The sequence below is a fragment of the Rhyacophila brunnea genome, unplaced genomic scaffold (genome assembly GCF_057557595.1).
Source record: "Rhyacophila brunnea isolate RB1 unplaced genomic scaffold, BYU_Rbru_1.0 scaffold_7, whole genome shotgun sequence".
Classification (NCBI taxonomy): Eukaryota; Metazoa; Arthropoda; class Insecta; order Trichoptera; family Rhyacophilidae; genus Rhyacophila; species Rhyacophila brunnea.
In genome coordinates, this window is record NW_028233339.1 from 10,059,229 (window position 1) to 10,077,684 (window position 18,456).

The following is an 18,456-nucleotide window of genomic DNA, read 5'->3' on the forward strand; positions in this document are numbered from 1 at the left end:
AAAGCTACAGAAATTATAACAAAATTAATATAAGATAATATTAATTAATATACGATAATATATATAATATAAGATAATATTATTGTTTGATAAAGACTGTTGTGTATTTTTAAATACAACTATTCTTGATATTCTAGGTATTGAAAGAAAATATTCTATTGATTGTTGAGTATATAGGTATGTATATAAATGGACCATGTAACATGTTCAATGTGTGAGTGATCTGAATTCTTAGATGAAACGGTCCGCAAGAAGCCTGTTTTGAAATAGGTTTGACCTTTTGCAGGCCATCGTGTTAACGACATTTCGCTGCAATCAAAACGACTACTGTAAATGCTGATTGCTGACATATGTATGTTTTGTATAATATTATATACCTATACACTATGTTTTCATTCGCTGACTGGAGCGAATGCATCTACAGAATTATTCGACAAACGTTTTCAACACTTCGCGGTCATTGGTCTTGTCGTAATGTGACGAAATGAATAGGTATTGAAATGATTATTGTTATTTTGACAATTTTTTTTAGAAGAAACATACAACGCAGGCTCTAAAGGCGGTAATAATGAGGCTTCGTAAAACACAAATAACACGCGCCAACGGTCATGCGTCACGGCATGCTTCGTAAAGGTTAACTTAGCAAGAGTATTGTTCCCATAGAGGTATTAAATAAAAAGAGGGGCAAACAATCGGCTTTTTCATACAACTGAATGAAGCAGACCAACAAAAGCCGTCAACTTACGATAAATAGCGATGCGATAAAAAAAAATGCAGGACATCACGGAGAATTTACTCTGGTCATTATAACGTACCCATATAATATAATGTTAACGTGGAAATTTTGCCGCAAATTGATTACCAGCCTGCCCCACCATACTTGCCTGCTTCACCATACTTTCATATAACCTGCCGCCCCTAGATTGTTCCTAATAGAGCTGCGTATCACAAATTGATTTTTCAGAAAAATCAATATAAATGTCGCTAAATAATGACACATCAGTCAATAAAATTTTTCGATTTAGACGGTATAGATTAGTATTAGATAGGTATGTGAATGTAAACGTTGCTCTTAGATTTTAGTTTACATTCACATACCTACACTACATTTCATCATAAAACATATCTCTTGATAATGGCCTCTGCAACGAGCCCGAAACGTCGAGTAAAGAAGGAAGAAGGAGACACGGTGAAAACCCAAGAATATACTACGATAAAAAACAACCGTGAAAGCTTCAAACATTATATAATTGTACCTACTTAACCATTTCACTGCACTTTTACTAAACGATATCTTTGTAGTTTTATATCAATTATTTATAATGATTATTAACATGTCACCGTATGAGGCGGATTCGATCCCAAATGTAATTGTTAAAAATCCATTTTTACAATAAATAAAAAAAACATTTAAAAAATTGCAAAAACCAATCTATCTACTTAAGGCGATACATCAGTGAAACGGTAAATAATTTTCAACTATAGGCGCGATGAAATTTTGGACTCGCTGCTATTCGGAGAGAGAACGTCGAGCTGGGAATACGTCAATTTGTTTCGTGATGGCGACGGGGGTATTAATTCTTAAATCGTGTAAAGACGACTAAAAACGTTACCCATTTACTTGAAAAAGAAAACATGACAATGAATATATTATTATTGTTACTAACAGAACATTAAATGGACGCAAGTTGGATTTATATGATAAATTATATTTCGTTTGGCATGTGTCATTTGCACCCGCGACCTGCAATCCGCGCATCGCCTAGCCACGATCTTTTTAGACCGTGCCTCAACTGAGGTATAGCCTTAATAGGAAAATTGGCATATTATCAAATGGCTAAGTTTAAGTCGGTTCTTATTTTTATGGACATTTTAATAAAAAATATGATTATCAACACTAGCGTAATTTTGTTGTACGTACGTATTTGTTATCACAACAAAGATACTTAGATGTTACCTTAATAAAGGTGCTTTTCAAACAAAAAATCGTTCGATAAAATGTTTGCAAATAGACGATTAGCAAGCAGAAAGCATCTCACTTTCACCTGAAAGCTCCAAGTCTGGTAGGTTTACGAACGTCCACTTCAATATTGATTCAAAATGTTTTAATCCATCACGCGGCAAGTTGGACACGACGAAACTACTTACAAAATGATGTAGCCATTTATTAATCGAAGGCTCCGACGGTGTTTCATATTAAGGTCATCATAAAATACACTACATATCCTTACGCAAACAACACTAATCTAACACGATCGACTATCAGAGTATCACCAAGAAGGCAGGTTACAATCCAAGAGAAGATCCAAATATACAATTCTCAATATTTAAAGATTAAGTTACAAATTACGAATGAAAAAGTAGGTCCATCGTCATCTAACAGCATTCAATGGGAACATAAATCATTTTTAAGATTAAAATATAATTTATAGTCATTTACGACAGCATGTTATTAGCGTTATACCCAGTATTGTACGTTTGTATTAAAACTATGTCCTTTAAACACATAATAATAATACATACCTACTAAGATTAATAAGATTTTTTTTCCATATACTAATAAAGATTTATTACATATTATTAAATATTTAATTTCCAAAAACTAAGTATGTATATAACTTTCCACCCAAAAACACTTAACGTAAAAAATAGTTTCAATGGCTTTGCGAAGATGGTAATCAGATCGTAATCATCACGTAGGTATATAAAAATGGTCAGCAAATTTCTTTAAAATGGTTCTTATATATTTTTATTACCACTTTCACTCTTAAACGGAGCATGTGTATTCGGATTAATGGTTGGTAACCATTCAATCATCCCATTGGATACATATAAAAAACATGTAATTTTTGCGAGATGCTTGATTTCAAACCGAACCCGTTAATTTCAGAGACAGGCGTTATACTACTACTCCAAATACGGAAATACTACGAAATGTTCATTTTTTAAATAGTAAATATCACCAAATGCATGTGTGGTACACTACGACACCTGTCAGATATCAGTCTCAACATACCCGCTACAAACGATAAAGACATACTATGACAAAGTACAAAATATTCTCGTTGTTATTTTTTGTGCAATATTGACATTGAACGCTCACTTTGTGATGCGCTTGACGACTACAAAGTTAATAAGTGCATGCATGCGGGTCGTCACTTTATTATCGCCTCCGCAATTAACCGAGTGTGCGAGGAGCCTTGACACGTCATCACATCATATCCCATTATACGGGTATTGATGCGAACGTAACCTAATGTCACGTGATATACCAGAGCTGACCTTTTTTATATACCTTTATTGCGTACCTACTAGAAAAGTATCATTTTATAATATACGAGTAGGTATAAGTATATATACACCTATAACATATATTATTTACTTCATAAATTACAATATTACAATATCAACATCAGTTTTATAATAATTATAATAGATAGAGGCAAAGGTACCAATAAAATAATACATCGATTTAATTTGACAAAATATTTCTCGCCGTTTTGTCGGTCGAGAAATCAAGATGACCCCGGGCTTCTATATTAAATTCTCGGGGGTGTATTAAGGCTATATCTCAGTTGAGGCATGGTCTAAAAAGATCGTGGCTAGGCGATGCGCGGATTGCGGGTCGCGGGTGCAAATGACGCATGCCGAACGTAATATAATTTGTCATATAAATCCAACATGCGTCCATTTAATGTTCTGTTTCCGACTCTTCTGTAGACTCATCCATTTCAATTCGTGACACTCAGTATGCGGGTACACAAAGCGCTTAACGTCAGCGGACAGCAGAGCCAGTCCAAAAACAAACATTTTCTTTCTTAACTTTCTTCTTTCAGCACTACGGTGCATGGTTGCAGCATCAGTCCCGTGCGGCTCCGTCTCGGGACGGAATGAGCACTTAAAATCACTTCTTTCAGACACGTTTAAAGCGTCATAGAAAGCGGCCGTGCATATCCACGGTTGTGCATATATGACGGGTGGTGGTGGGCACTTTAACGTATGTTCTATTAGTAACAATAATAATATATTCATTGACATGTTTTCTTTTTCAAGTACCTAAATGGGTAGGTAACGTTTTTAGTCATCTTTACACGATTTAAGAATTAATACCCCCGTCGCCATCACGAAACAAATTGACGTATTCACACCTCGACGTTCGCTCTCAGACTGCCAGCGAGTCCAAAATTTCGTCGCGCCTATAGTAGAAAATTATTTGCCGTTTCACTGAAGTATCGCCTTAACGGTCTCGGCATTCAGTGACTTGTATTAGAAAATATATAATTTTGGATTTAAATAAATCATGAGGCCAGGCAATGACATTAATATGGACGAATCATCTGGAAAAGAAAATGACACTCACTTTATTGTCGGGTCTGCCGAATGGCATAATCTGTTCTAACGCCATTACAATAAAGGTGATATTGCTATAAATTCCTGATGCTTTTTGTTGGGTCTGCCGAATGGTTCGGTTCGAACGGGTTCGCTCAAATGAACATTGGCATTCGAAACACTGCTCTAACGCCATTGCAATAAAGGTCATATTGCTTTAAATTTCCGATACGTGATACCGCATAATGGAAATTGCGTGACGTCTACCTATACATACGAATGCCGGAATTTACTTGCTAGCTACGGTATTGAGTGCGTCGTCCATTAATAATGTCATTGAGGCCAGGCCATCCATCCACACTCCGAAGTCCGTTCTGTGTCCAAAAATGTAAAAATGTTTTGTGTTTTTATTCAAAGGTAAAATTTCTGTATAAACTAATGCGTGTATGACTATGACTATGTGACTATGAAATTTGTCAGTTGTTAATACAGTAAACACCTCAAATTGAAATCTCGCTTTGTGGTTTTGTATTTTGCGTAAGGTAACCCTAAATCGTAAGGTTACACTACCTACTTGTGAAAATGTGCATTATTCACGGAATACGTTACTTTTATATGAAAAATGAAAAATATAAAGTTAAGGGTCGAGAGTCGGCTTTTATTTAATAATAATTATTCTCTCTTTGTAAAATATTGGTACTTTGATATGTTAAGAAACAATGCGAAAGTAACTTAACGTTCTGTATTATTGTAAATTGAAGAAATCGGTTTCTTTAATTATGCTTCGTATTACTTAATATGTACCTACTACATACCTACTATCAACGTTCCCTCTAATTTTTCTATTGTGTGTGCGGATCATCAATCAAACACCTACAATTTTTCATTACAACTTATAGTTTTGAGGTATTTATTTATTAAGTTCAGTGATTTTATATAGTAATAACACTAACTACGATAATTTTTGAAACAGAAAGCGTGGATACAACCTCCATTCAATCCACTTCTTTCCCGACGTGAATTCTCCTTACATATTTGCTGCGGAGCATATGATGCATTTGACACAATCATCTGTTTCCGAATAAACAAATTAATATATCACCAATTCTTACTTTTTGTGATGTTTTCACAATAAGGACTACTATGAGACTACTGACAATGTTTCTTGCATGTTGAAACATGTGAAAGATTAACGAATGTAGAGGACCCGGCACATAAGTGGTCATTGATAAACACTAAAATACGTATCTTCTTATTGTATACTTTCTTTTACAATATTTTTGTGTGATGACTGTGCGGGGGATGAAAACATGTGTGCGGAAAGATTTTGGTAGGTGTGTGCGGCGTGCGCGCACACGTGCACACCTTACAGGGAACATTGCCTACAATATAAAGCGATACTTAATGACAGATGTATCTTATTTATGTTTTGTAAATATTAGAGTCCAAAATATGTGGTCTTCTCCCAAGTTACCAGCTCAATGATTTAGATTTTAGAGTGAATGGGATGGTATTAATACGGAAATTCTCTTCAATTGTTTTCTGATGCACGATCTTGGAAGTACTTGTCGGTGATTTAATTCTAGAAAGTGATTGTATAGTAATACTAAAAAAAAACTTACACAAATCCAATGCGAACAGCTTCAGAATAAATCCATTAGGTAATCCAAGTGTTTTAATATGAATCTTCGCCACAGATTTCACACAGAAATAGAAAAACTATAAACGACCAATCGAAATAAATAAAATTACAAAATCGACTAAAAAACAGGTCGCTTCGTGGAATCTAAATTCACATTTTTTACGCCACTTCTCCGCTCACGTGTTACACAACAATTATTTGTGTTGACGAGTGTTGTCGTTTCGTACAAAATGAGTTCACTGCACCAGCGCCAGATAGAGACAGATAAGCGCAAAGAAGCGATCACCTAGTTTGTAGGTCAACACACGATTGCTAATTTCGACACAAATCCACGTCTGTAGGTCAATCACAACAATTTGAACGGGCTCACTCGACTATAAACACATACTGCCAACTAGGAAACATTAAATTTACACTGTGTAATTTGACAGTTCGAATTTAAAGTCTCTTACTAGACCACATACAAATTAAAAGTGTACGATGTTCTTAATTGCAACAGCTGTTTTATACTTAATCAAACCATCATTCATTATTAATTTACTCTGTACTGTGGTTTCGTGGCACAATTAATAAATAATATCACTGACGTTTGCTTCTCCATTTAATATTCATAGTAAATGTATCATTAATTAAAACACGTTGATAAGTGAAAAATTAGTACAATACAGAACTGTATAATTATTTGTAAAATGGTATGAAATTTAACAATTGTGTTCTTTTTAAATATACGAGTGATAAGGCATAAATTTTGACATACACGAAACGTTGTTAGTACATGAAAACTTTAGATTGTTTGAACTGCCAATAATTAATATTTAAAGAAGTGAAAAGTGCAGTGTTTTAAAAATCCTCTATACACAACAAACACGTCATCGTCACAACATAAGATGATTTCCACCTGATCAGCATGGTTAGTTCTTCTCCGGAAATAATTTGATGCACTTTCAGCTGTCACACGTTACGAATTAAATAGCGCGCGAAAATTTATTATGATGTACACATTGTACACCCTGTCAGTATCGACAACTGAAGAAGTTAATAAACATTATTATTACGTCAAACACAAACACATAAGGGTCACCTACATAAAGTCTATTGGCACAATAAACAACAATAATGTTTTATAGCTGTCAACACCGTTTTATAATCTATGAAGGTTTCAAATGCATTACATTATAAACAACAGTATTATTTTTATTTTAGAACACGTGAGATTTAAATTATAATCCACTTATTATTGTTTTAAATGTAGGTAAGTAGATAAATAAACTGTGTATTAGATAATAGACAATGTTGCTACTATCATAAATAATTTAATATTTTCTTTGGTTGCCGTTGAAATCGCGGTGTCGCCACTAGACTTGAACTATCATCATAGCCGCGCGATACTAGGTTATCAGAAACGTCACAGACCGGGGGTGCAGAGAACTGGTGCGCGATCCTCCGCGAATCGAAAGTGAAGAGGGAATGATATCGCCTACTGCATTCGAGTTCGCGGGCCTCTGAAGTTGTAGATGCGCGTCGTGCGTCGAGCGACCGCGCTGCATAGCGGTGCGTCTCTCCCCGCGCGCCCCGGCCGAGGGAGCGCGGTCGCCCCTTGTACCCCGCGGCTCGTTACCGCGATAGCCTTGTGCGGATGCATTGCCCCGCGAGTGTGACTCCGCTGGCGCGAGTCAGCTGTAGTGCATTTCGTACATAGCCAGCGCGCTCGGCCGAGTGAAACTGTTATAGTATGCTGAACATAATCGACCTATATAAATACTTATTGAAATAATTTGTATTAGATTTAGAGGAGGGTAAAGAATGACAGATTCTCTTCCATTTCCAAACGACCTAACGCATCTTTATGAATTTCCATTAAACTGTGTCTCTGACCACGTCGATTAGTTAATACATTCTACATACGTCTGTGATCCTACCCCAGGGGTCGGCAGTTTGTCAAGTGAGAAGAGCCAAATTTATTGTCAAGGAAAGAGGGTGACAAAGGTACCAGAGAGCCGCATATATCTAATATACATATCAACTGTGGAAAGGAAAAAGGGCGTAATCCATACAAATCAAATTTTGCAAATTTGGTTTTTATATCTCTTATATGATATTAATTATTAAGTTAATCAAAAAAAAAAAAAAAACAACACATATGATCGTTAAGTTACGTCACTTACTTCTTCTCTTTTCCTTTTTTTTTTAATTTCTAGCTAATTTTTTATAACAAATCGGCATTTGCAACTTACATCCTTGTACATATGTACATATATACATTTATACAACATGTATTTAGTTGTGTACAATGTTATTATGCAATAAAATCTATTTTGAAAAAACTGAGAGTTACGCCCTTTTTCCTTTCTAGAGTCGATATGTATAATTACGGATATCGATTTTAGGGGAAAAAAGAACAGCGTCTATGCATCGCTTTTGATAGTTTTACTATATCTGGCAAATATGTTTATATATTATTTTATTAAATATGTTATGTTTGAATACATGATCGTAAATTATGATCCATTATTCTGCTTCTAAGTTTATTTTTTATTTTGTTCATATATGATAATGTTTATTGTGTAGAGCCAAAGATTGTGAGAATACCAAAAGCCAGTTTTATAACGCTTCATAATTCGTCGTTGAAACTAGAAAATTGTGTAACTCCGTTTTAATCGAAAATTGACTTTGAATGCCATCTAGTGGCCGTTGATAATATCTATCCGTCTTGCAAATTTTGTAATTCCAGAAAAATTGTATCATTGTTAAATCATGGATGATTTCACTCCAAAACCATACATTTGTATAGGAAACCATAATGTTTTTTGTCTCTCCTGTAAAGTAGTGTTTTTGGAGTTACACAATTTTCTAGTTTCAACGACGAATGTTTCATGCAAACTATTCCTTATATCAAATATTTTTGTTTCTATTTTAGGCAGTTGTTTTATAGCTGTCCACTTGTGCTGATAAATCAAAACTCATAAGTTATAAGGCTGCTTGAGATGAGGTGAAATTTTAGTTTATATCTAAATAGTCGAAAACGTATATGCAAAGAGCCGCATATGCCGACCCCTGCCCTAGCCTTTTAACCATCGGAAACATTGAAAAATATGGCGTTAAGATTCTATGAATTATTGGTAGAAGTCGGTTATGGGGAAGCCAGGCGGGAACCGCGTTAATCGTCATAGCCGATTTTAGAAAAATTCATGAATTCAAGAATGAAAACCTAACCTGACCTAACGTACCTTAACCTAACCTAAACTAACCCAACAAGAACCCAACCTAACAAAATAATCCAGTATATCGGCTATTTTCAAGATGTATTTGCCGCTGGCTTCCCCATAACCGACGTGTACCGAAATAATTTGTATTGCGTCATTTAGAGGAGGGTAGGGAAAGATTAACAGATTGTCTTCCATTTATAAACGACCTAACACACGGGACAACTTTTTGAATTTCCATTAAACTGTGTCTCTCACCATGTCGATTAGTTAAAACATTCTACACGCGTCTGCGATCCGAACCTTTTAACAGTCGAAAACAAACAAACAAAAATATGGAATTATGATTATAAGATTTATTTACAGAAAAATAAATTTTTGAAAACAAAAAACATACAATTTTACACAGAAAAATAAATCGAATACATAATAGCACGTCACTGAAAATGTCTACGTCTTTGGGGAGCGCATTGATTAGTTTGCACCCATTGCTAATGGTGCCTGATAGGCTTGACACGGGGAAACGGTTCCGATCCAGAATAAATCATGGCTGCGATCGAGAAAACCACAGACTTTGCCAGTATTTAGCAAGTACGTCTTATGTAACCAAAAACACGAAAAATCTGTATTTGTCATCAAATAAAATAAAGGTAAGAAGGAAGCAGATTTTACTCGATATAATAAGTTGTACTTAAATTGTTTTGGATATACAAAAGAAACTCAAATTTGATAATGTAGGTACTACCTAAGTATTATATTATTATAACTACACATATTTTCGTCTGTGTATAAACTAGTTTACAAAAATGTTTTAACATTTATAAATCCTACAATCATCTTACAACAATATATAGCGTAGAATCGTAGATAAATCATATACTGCGAAATCGAAAGTACTGTGCATACACAATATTTTGTAATAAAAATACAGTGCATGCATTTTTAATGGGTCTTATTTATACACAAAACATTATTTATGTCAACTGAAAAAACCTGATAAGCCGCATTAAAACTAGCCGTCTACCCACACAATCAAACCGCGATACACAGTCAAGTGCAACACATATTGCACTGACTGTCGTATAATACGGGAGTGATAGGTTATTAACCACGCACACACTCTCATTTGCCGACAAGAGTCAAAGTACCTCGCAAGCCGACTGACACATATAAAAGTGAGGAACACAATCAGGGACCAGGGTTGGTACTTCAAGGTTAATTTTTAGTTTACTATTAAAAAATATATGCTCAAGGTGGTCTAATTTAATAGACGAATGTCATTTTTATACGCCGTGAGTCGCGGCTTCGTATCTGGAAAATATACATAATTTTACAATGTGTGTTGTATTCAGAAATTGTACGATGCGGTTCGCTGAATACATTATCGCTGTGAGCATATTATCGGCAATAGGTGGCGGTATAGCATTGGGACTAAATGACAGGTTTTTCGTGGACCATTTGACTGAATGGCAATTTTGTACGCATATGCGTTCTTCAGGAACACAGTTTACTTTTACGAGAGTGTGTAATTTTCCAATTGAATTGAAATATACATTTTTGGCATTTTTTTATAACAAGTGTTTTATAATAAATGTATGGTAAGCAAATGGACAACGCACTCAGTACAGTAGCTGGCAAGTAAATTCGCGCATAGCGAGATTCGCACATGTATAGGTAGACGTCACGCATCGGGAATTTATAGCAATATCACCTTTATTGTAATGGCGTTAGAACAGTGCTTCTAGTGTCAATGTTAATTTGAGCGAACCCGTTTGAACCAAACCATTCGGCAGACCCGACAAAAAGCATCGGGAATTTATAGCAATATCATCTTTATTCTAATGGCGTTAGAACAGATTATGCCATTCGGCAGACCCGACAAAAAAGTGAGTGTCATTTTTTTTTCAGATTCTTCGTCCATATTAATTGTCATTGATGGTAGGTAATAACGGGTAAATACCTAAATACTTTATTTAGATGGTTCAAATTTCTTCCGGTACTCACAGTTTCCTTTATATCGTGAGAGGAAGCTTTGGACGCCACAAACTGACTCGATTCAATATGATCATACGTCAGCGCGTTGAATTAAGATTGTCTGGAAACATTACACAAACAGCCTGAGGAGCCCTGGGCTCGCGGCGCACAGTCTGAATAGGTACTACTACCATGGCTGGTGGGGGCTGACAGGGCTGTAACTTGAGGGCCTGGGCTCACGGGGGGCCGGCGTGGTTGGTCGTCCAGATACGTGAGACAAACACACATCACAAATTCGCTCTTACAATAATTAAAAAAAACGCTAGCGCTTATTTACTTGAAGAGTATCAACATTAAAAATGTGTAGTTGTACTCTATATTTGATTTTAATGTTTCTATCGTCGGCAAATCAATGATTGAAGTAGATGTACTCAAAGATACAAAAAAATCGCTAAAAATACACTGTATACCTTTAATTTTACCTGGAACACCATTTTTGGAAAACACTACTGTAGAGTGTCACTGTCTTGAACCTTAGCGATAGGTAGGGGGAGGCTGCCAAAGATCCCAGCCTGGGGGCCCGTTTTAGGATGTGGGGGGCAGGATTACTACTTTACGTAGCCTACACAATATGCAGACGTGTTAATGCGTATGCATATCCGATATATAGTATGACCTACACGGTTTGAATCAACATGACCGTAAAAGCATATCACGTAATAAATACAAAATATAACGAAATACTAAAGAGGAATGGTCTTTTGCAGTTGATAATAAATATTGTTAATAAATAAATATTATCTTTCTACACATTTTAGTTATTGTCGTTGACAACCCTGCTACAGTATTCTCGCGTGACACACATTTGTATTGGCGATGCGTGTGTACAAGGCGTGTTGCATATGTGTGCTAGTGGGCCGGCAAGGAACAGCATTGTGCATGTATATGCAACGGGCCATTCTCAAAGATGCAACATCGCCACACTAACAAAACCAAAACAGCGCAAGTGATTGACGTAACTGTGAAGGATTTTTATGCGTATTTCATCATAATTGACGATCGATATTGATATACATAATATATTTATTTCTCAGAAAACGAAAGAGTTACGTAACGAGGAGTGAAGTATTTTGAATTCATTTGTATAAATGCAAATCCTTTCTTGATATTCCTTATAGGAAATTATATCTAAGTATTCAAGTTAGGTAGGCACCTATTCAAGTTTGAATTTCGAATCACGAAATGTAACAATTTTCACATTGTTTTTAAGTTTAAAATTGTATAGCAAACCAGACTTCCTCAATATTGCATCAGGGTCATAAATAATGATCAATTTAAATATCGAGAATTGCTAGCAATGAAAAATGTCCATATAAGTATGTAGTAATAATAATGCACTTACGGTCCTGTATATTTTCCAGGTATCCTCAACCATCAATTATTTAATGATGCATTTTGACATAGAATACAATATCTTAATGACCGGTTTCATATGGGGGTGCCCACAGAAGAGATTAATAAATAGATTTCCGATAGGTTATACCTCAATACACTACATTTTGACGCAGGGTGTTGAATGTATGAGTAACCAACGAAAATGAATCACACATTATAGACATGCAATAGTGTGTGTGGCATCCTTCAAATACAGCAATATTGAATGAGCGTCAGTGTATAAACTGAGAACAGTGTTGTCAGAACGAAGGACAAGCGTTTTCTTGACACGTGTTTAAGTTTATTCCAGATTCTTCCACACTCGAGATCGGTTGCCAGTTACTCCACACCCGTTAGGTATTTCAGCGCCCACTTAATATTGAACGTAAAATGGTACTGTTAGGCGGCTCTCGTGGTGCAGTGGGTAAGGCGCTGGCCTTCCACCCGAGAGTTCTGGGTTCGATTCCCGGTCACGACAAAAACATTTATGTGTTTTTTTCAAAGCCTGGGTGTTTGTGATTGTTCAAAATTACTAACAACCACCTTGTACGAAAAAGCAAGGACATGGTTATTAATAATTCTAAAAAAAAAAAAAATGGTACTGTTCGGTTAAAGCGGATACAGCGGAAAACGCATTTTGAAAATAGCCGATAAACTGGATTATTTGTTAGGTTAACCTAACCAAACCTAACCTAACCTAAACTAACCCAAACTAACAAATAATCCAGTTTATCGGCTATTTTCAAAATGCGTTTTCTGCTGTATCCGCTTTAACCGAACAGTACCCGTAAAATTTATAAATTAATGATGAAAAATAAACACTCAAATTGACAATTATTTAGTTTCTAAAAAAATAAAAAATAAATTTACTAACCAAATTATTAGGAATCGTACGTAAGTAAAAAGTGTGGTTTATGCATTGCTTTATGAAAGAATATTTCTGATTATGTACCCCTGGTTAATGTTAATCCGCTTACTCCGAAGGGCTATGATATGACAGGGGTGTCGAATCTTTTTATAGTTAGATTCCGAAAAATTAAGGAATGTTTGTAACGATCCAAACTCCAGAGTCAACTCCAATACAAAGTTTATAGAATATAACCGGCTTATCGCAAAAGTGAAGATTTCCTCCTAAATCAAACTCGACTGCATTTTATTTCTGGCTCTTCTTCACAAAAAAATCGAACGTTTTGCGTGCCATTGTTGGAGGTTTCACGAGATTCTATAATTCTTTGGCGTTCCAATATAATTCGTTTGCGCGGAAAATGTGGCACCCGTGCCATAGGTTCGCAACCGCCGAGGAATAAGTAACAAACACAACTGCGATGGGGGCTATTAATATGCACGCACGCCCGTGAATGTGTGCGTGACGATAAAGTAAACAGAAGCTAGCCTTTCAGTGTATGCGAGTTCAGAATTAGATGATAACTCGATTTCTTTTTAATGTAGTGGTCAAAGTTTAGTGGATTGGCCCCCGAGTCGACAAAACTATTGAGAATAATTGATCGACAAAGTCCGTCACATTTATTATTTTTTTATTTGTAAATAAAAATCATCCATATAGTAGGTACTTACATAAGCAGTAATCAGGAAGAGATGATAATGGAAAACACGGATTCCAATCATCCCTAGATAATGTTGATAATAATAAATGAATTCTATCAAAATAAAAAAAATAATGATATTCACGGCCTTCCTGAGTGTGGTAAGCTGAACCATTCAAATGCAAATTAAAATAAAACATTGTGCATAAACTAATAAATCGACATTTCAATAAGACTACAAAAAATAGACATTCTGTTATAATACCTATGTGACTTTGGTTGAATTATAAATTATGTCAATAATTGACGCGTCTATTTTCAAATGCCGATAAGTACAGAATGCATTATTTTCGGTAATCGAACCATATATCATACCATAAATTTAATCATATGTTATATTTTTTTTCATGGCAATGTATTTTCAAATAATAATAATAATAATAATAATATACCGGATCTGATCAGTTTCTGGAAGTCATTTTAAAACATTTTTTTCGCATGTTTTTGAGTATAGACATTGTAGACCATTTCATACTATATGAAATTATAAAATACGTAGGTACAGAAAAACATTGTATGAGTAAGTCGGTCTGCGAGTGTTTTGCAAGAAGAACATTATTAGAAAAATAAAATTTATATTGATAAACGAGCAAGGTCTTGCAATACTTACGAGCAAAATTTTTGTATAGTGGTGCGAGCGATGAAAATTTAATATACAACTGCTTTGGATTGCCAACATCCGGAACGAATTATGCTCGTAATCCAAGGTTTTACTGTATGTATTTTCTTATATTTTGATCATATCTGGTTTTGGAAATATACGCATAAATTAAACTGTAAAATACACCCACCCACCTACCTATTTTTTAAAAATTAATGGTAGATAAAATCAACAAAATGAATTAAAATACTTTTGGTGTCTAAGGCGTAGAACCCACTTAACGCAGCAAATGTGGCTCTCGCGCAAAATTTCACAAGTGGCGCGTAAATCAACGAAAATACAACGTAATCAAATACGCCAGCGCCCACTGGATTTGACGACGCATTATACGCGCCCGCCGCATGAATCATCGTTTTTTCGCGAATCACCGCTTCTCGGCGATACGAATGAAAGAAAATACAATGGAGTCCATTCATTGAACACAGCGAGAAAAATCACGCTCTGGACGGCGTCGTCGATCGACGGACGAGAAGTCATTATTTAATAACAGAGATCTCATTGTTTAATTTTATTGCATGTCCTATATTTCGCTGGTTGAATAATGTCGTCGTAAATATTAATTACAAGCCCCGAAATAATATAATATTTTTATTGCTTTGTTATGAGAGACGCTGTAATAATAATTATTTTGTGCTGCTTGGGCCGCTTATTATATAGGTGAAGGGTAATGCGCGGTAGGAGACGTGTGATTATGGTTATGAATAAACGCTTCATCCGCCGACTTCGCCCGCTCGACGCGTTCTATGGGCGCTATCGCTAAAGGTTATTTTTTGTAAATAAGTGATGTGGTTAATATTACATAATAAATATGTTTATGTCGTTGATATAAAAAACACTGCTAAGTTTTAAACAAAAAATAGATCGTTTTTATTTGTTCAGGGTCCAAGACGTTAAGACTAAAAAAGTATCGTTGAGTGTGTTAGTGGGGCATAGTCTCATGACACACATCCACAAGTGAAGAGTTGCATTCAATCGGTTTACATGTGTCAGTGTGTGAATCCGTGTAATAATAGATAGTCAACTAATAATCACGCTAGTAAGTCACTCTACGAAACACTAAACTTGGTATTTTATTTATACGAGGGGACATGGGGGCATATTACCTACATGGGGACATATTAATATTTTATTTACTTGAAAATAAATGCTGTTAGTAAATTTAGTAGTTTTATTTATTATTTTAATATAATTTCATGTTGCCTGTGCAACTATTCACAAACACAATGTACAGCACGGCATGGAAAAGTGTATGTTAGGCATCACGTGTGAAGACAATAAATAAGTCATGCACAGGGCTTCGAACCGGAACCGAACCGATCACAAAAAAAACGTTATTTTTGTTGGAACAATGGAATACATGTTCAAACACGCGCCTTAACATGATCTTACTCCCCACGAAAACTGAAACGAAAAAAGTAACGGTTCGAAGCACTGGTCATGCAAGCAAAATTTGGTCATCAAATTGTATCCAGGGAACACAAAATAAATATAAACTGGCTTACTCTACTAGGTTACGAATCTCGAGTGTGGAAAGATATCGGATAAATTATTTAAACACATGTTAAAGAATATTACCTATAATATTTTTAATAGTTATATTTTTATCATAATAATATGCATTAAAGTTTGTCACGAAAATGTAACGCGCATTAAATATTTGAAGATAGTCGACGATTTGTTTTTTTTGGGTTTAATGGCCCGACTCAAAACGTAGCTCCATGGAATTTGCATTTAGGTACCTACTATCATATAGTAGTTTTACCTATTTTAAGATGTACAAAAAGTCGGGTGGTTTTTTTTTCAAACAAGTAGGTATTGTGTAATATTCTGGATTTTTGATACGAAGTTTTAAGCAATTTGCGGTGTCGAAAAATGATAGATTTAACTCCGTACGCCAGATGCGAAATATGCACACGACAATGTAGGACATGTAGGTATATCGTATATCTATTCAAAATTCTGTCGAGAAAAACGCTAATTTGGTAATGAATCATGTTATGTGGTCCAAGCTTCCGTACAAACCGTAACCATGTTTCCATCTAAGACCTGCTACAGTCAGGACGTGACGCGAAACTATACATATTTGATCGAAGGATTTGTTCATACTTCAAGTGCAATACGGTAAACTGTAGAAAATGATGATTGTTTCATATTTCACAAAATATACCTACAATCTATAGTCTATATCTATAGTATATGCCTACAATCTAAAATCTTCATTTACTGCGAACAGGTTACTTCATTGCATTTGAAAATAATCAATAGATAACACTACAATCGCAAGTCGCAATTCAGGTACCGGGCTGTCTATACTCGACCTTGTTTCCAAACGTATGTCATGGCGTTTGGTCAGCGTAGGAGATGACAGAAACAGAATTCAATCCTTCTTTAATATGCATTGAGCATGCGCCGAATGTCATCGCATCGGCAAGCTAAGTTGACCAAAGCTACTAGATTACCATAATAATAATTATGTTACGAAATGAATCGATTAATAATATCACACTTTAATTTTAATTAATAGATTCATATTGAATAACCATTGGAATAGAAATGAGATGTCCTGTGAAGCAATCACGGATGTGTTCATTAAAACAATATACACTAGAGTCCGATTTCTATAAGCTGGCGTACACGTCATCGCGTCGCTAGCGTCGAATTGACGATGGAGTTGGCGGGGGGTGGTTTAATGCAGTGTTAAGATGCTGAAGCGGGGGAAATTTAGGAATACAGTTCCACTAGTTCATAAAAGAACCGTGATGACGTGTACGCCAGCTTATAGATATCGGACTCGTACTATGATTTTTATTCACCCTAGGACTATGCACGAGGCATCATGGAAAATGATCTAGTTTTTTGAATATAAGAGTATAAGAAATTATACGATATGTCAGAGACCTAATGAAAAAGCAGTGAGTGCTATTCTGCCGCAGTGAGAACCCATGTTTTAAACTACCTTTTTTTTTATAGCATGTAAAATTATTGTATTGTTTTGACATAATCTCTAAATATACACTGTCTATTAAAAGATTATGTCAAAACAATCCGAAAATTTTACATAATACCTATAAGAGAAAGGGTAGTTTAAAACTTGGGTTCTTATTTCACTAAAACTAAAAAGAATGTCCTTTTACTTAGCAGGGCAGTATTACTGCATGTGGAAACATGATCCATGGTGTAAAATAACATACTGGGGTAAAGCTTTTGGAAATGCTGGAGGTGAGGAACGTCTGGTTTCATAGCAGTACAACATCGTTCTCGTTCAGGGTAACTGTTTCAAAGGTTTTATTGCTTTGATAAATGTCAAACTTTTTTTGCAATTGAGACGGCACTTTAAGAAAAAGATTACTTCAGGCCAGGCGCGCACACAGGAGGGAAATGAGGGTTCCGGGTCCGGACCCCCAGAAACGGAAAAATACAACAACTCAGGTGATGACCCAGGTGATTTACTGTCGAATATCCTTGACCCGTGGCACTCATTAATTGGTGTAATGATAAGGGGCATCCAATATTTGACAGCTCGGACGACACAAACGGACCCTGATAATTATGACTTAAGCCTGCACGTCCCGGGGTTGCTGTTTTATGTATGTATGGCTGCTCTAAGAC

General features: G+C 35.5%; 1 protein-coding gene across 4 annotated transcripts in view; it reads right to left on the bottom strand.

Moving 5' to 3' along the window:
• EcR (Ecdysone receptor) overlaps positions 1–18,456 on the bottom strand; it is an 830,271-nt gene that overhangs the window by 580,998 nt on the left and 230,817 nt on the right. The window contains exon 1 of one of the 4 annotated variants that reach the window (XM_085957985.1): positions 5,952–6,590. The exons of the other annotated variants lie outside the window; for them this stretch is intronic. The gene's annotated coding sequence lies outside the window, so the exon portion shown is untranslated. Of the gene's footprint in view, positions 1–5,951; positions 6,591–18,456 lie in introns of those variants that run through there. 4 annotated transcript variants of the gene reach the window in all.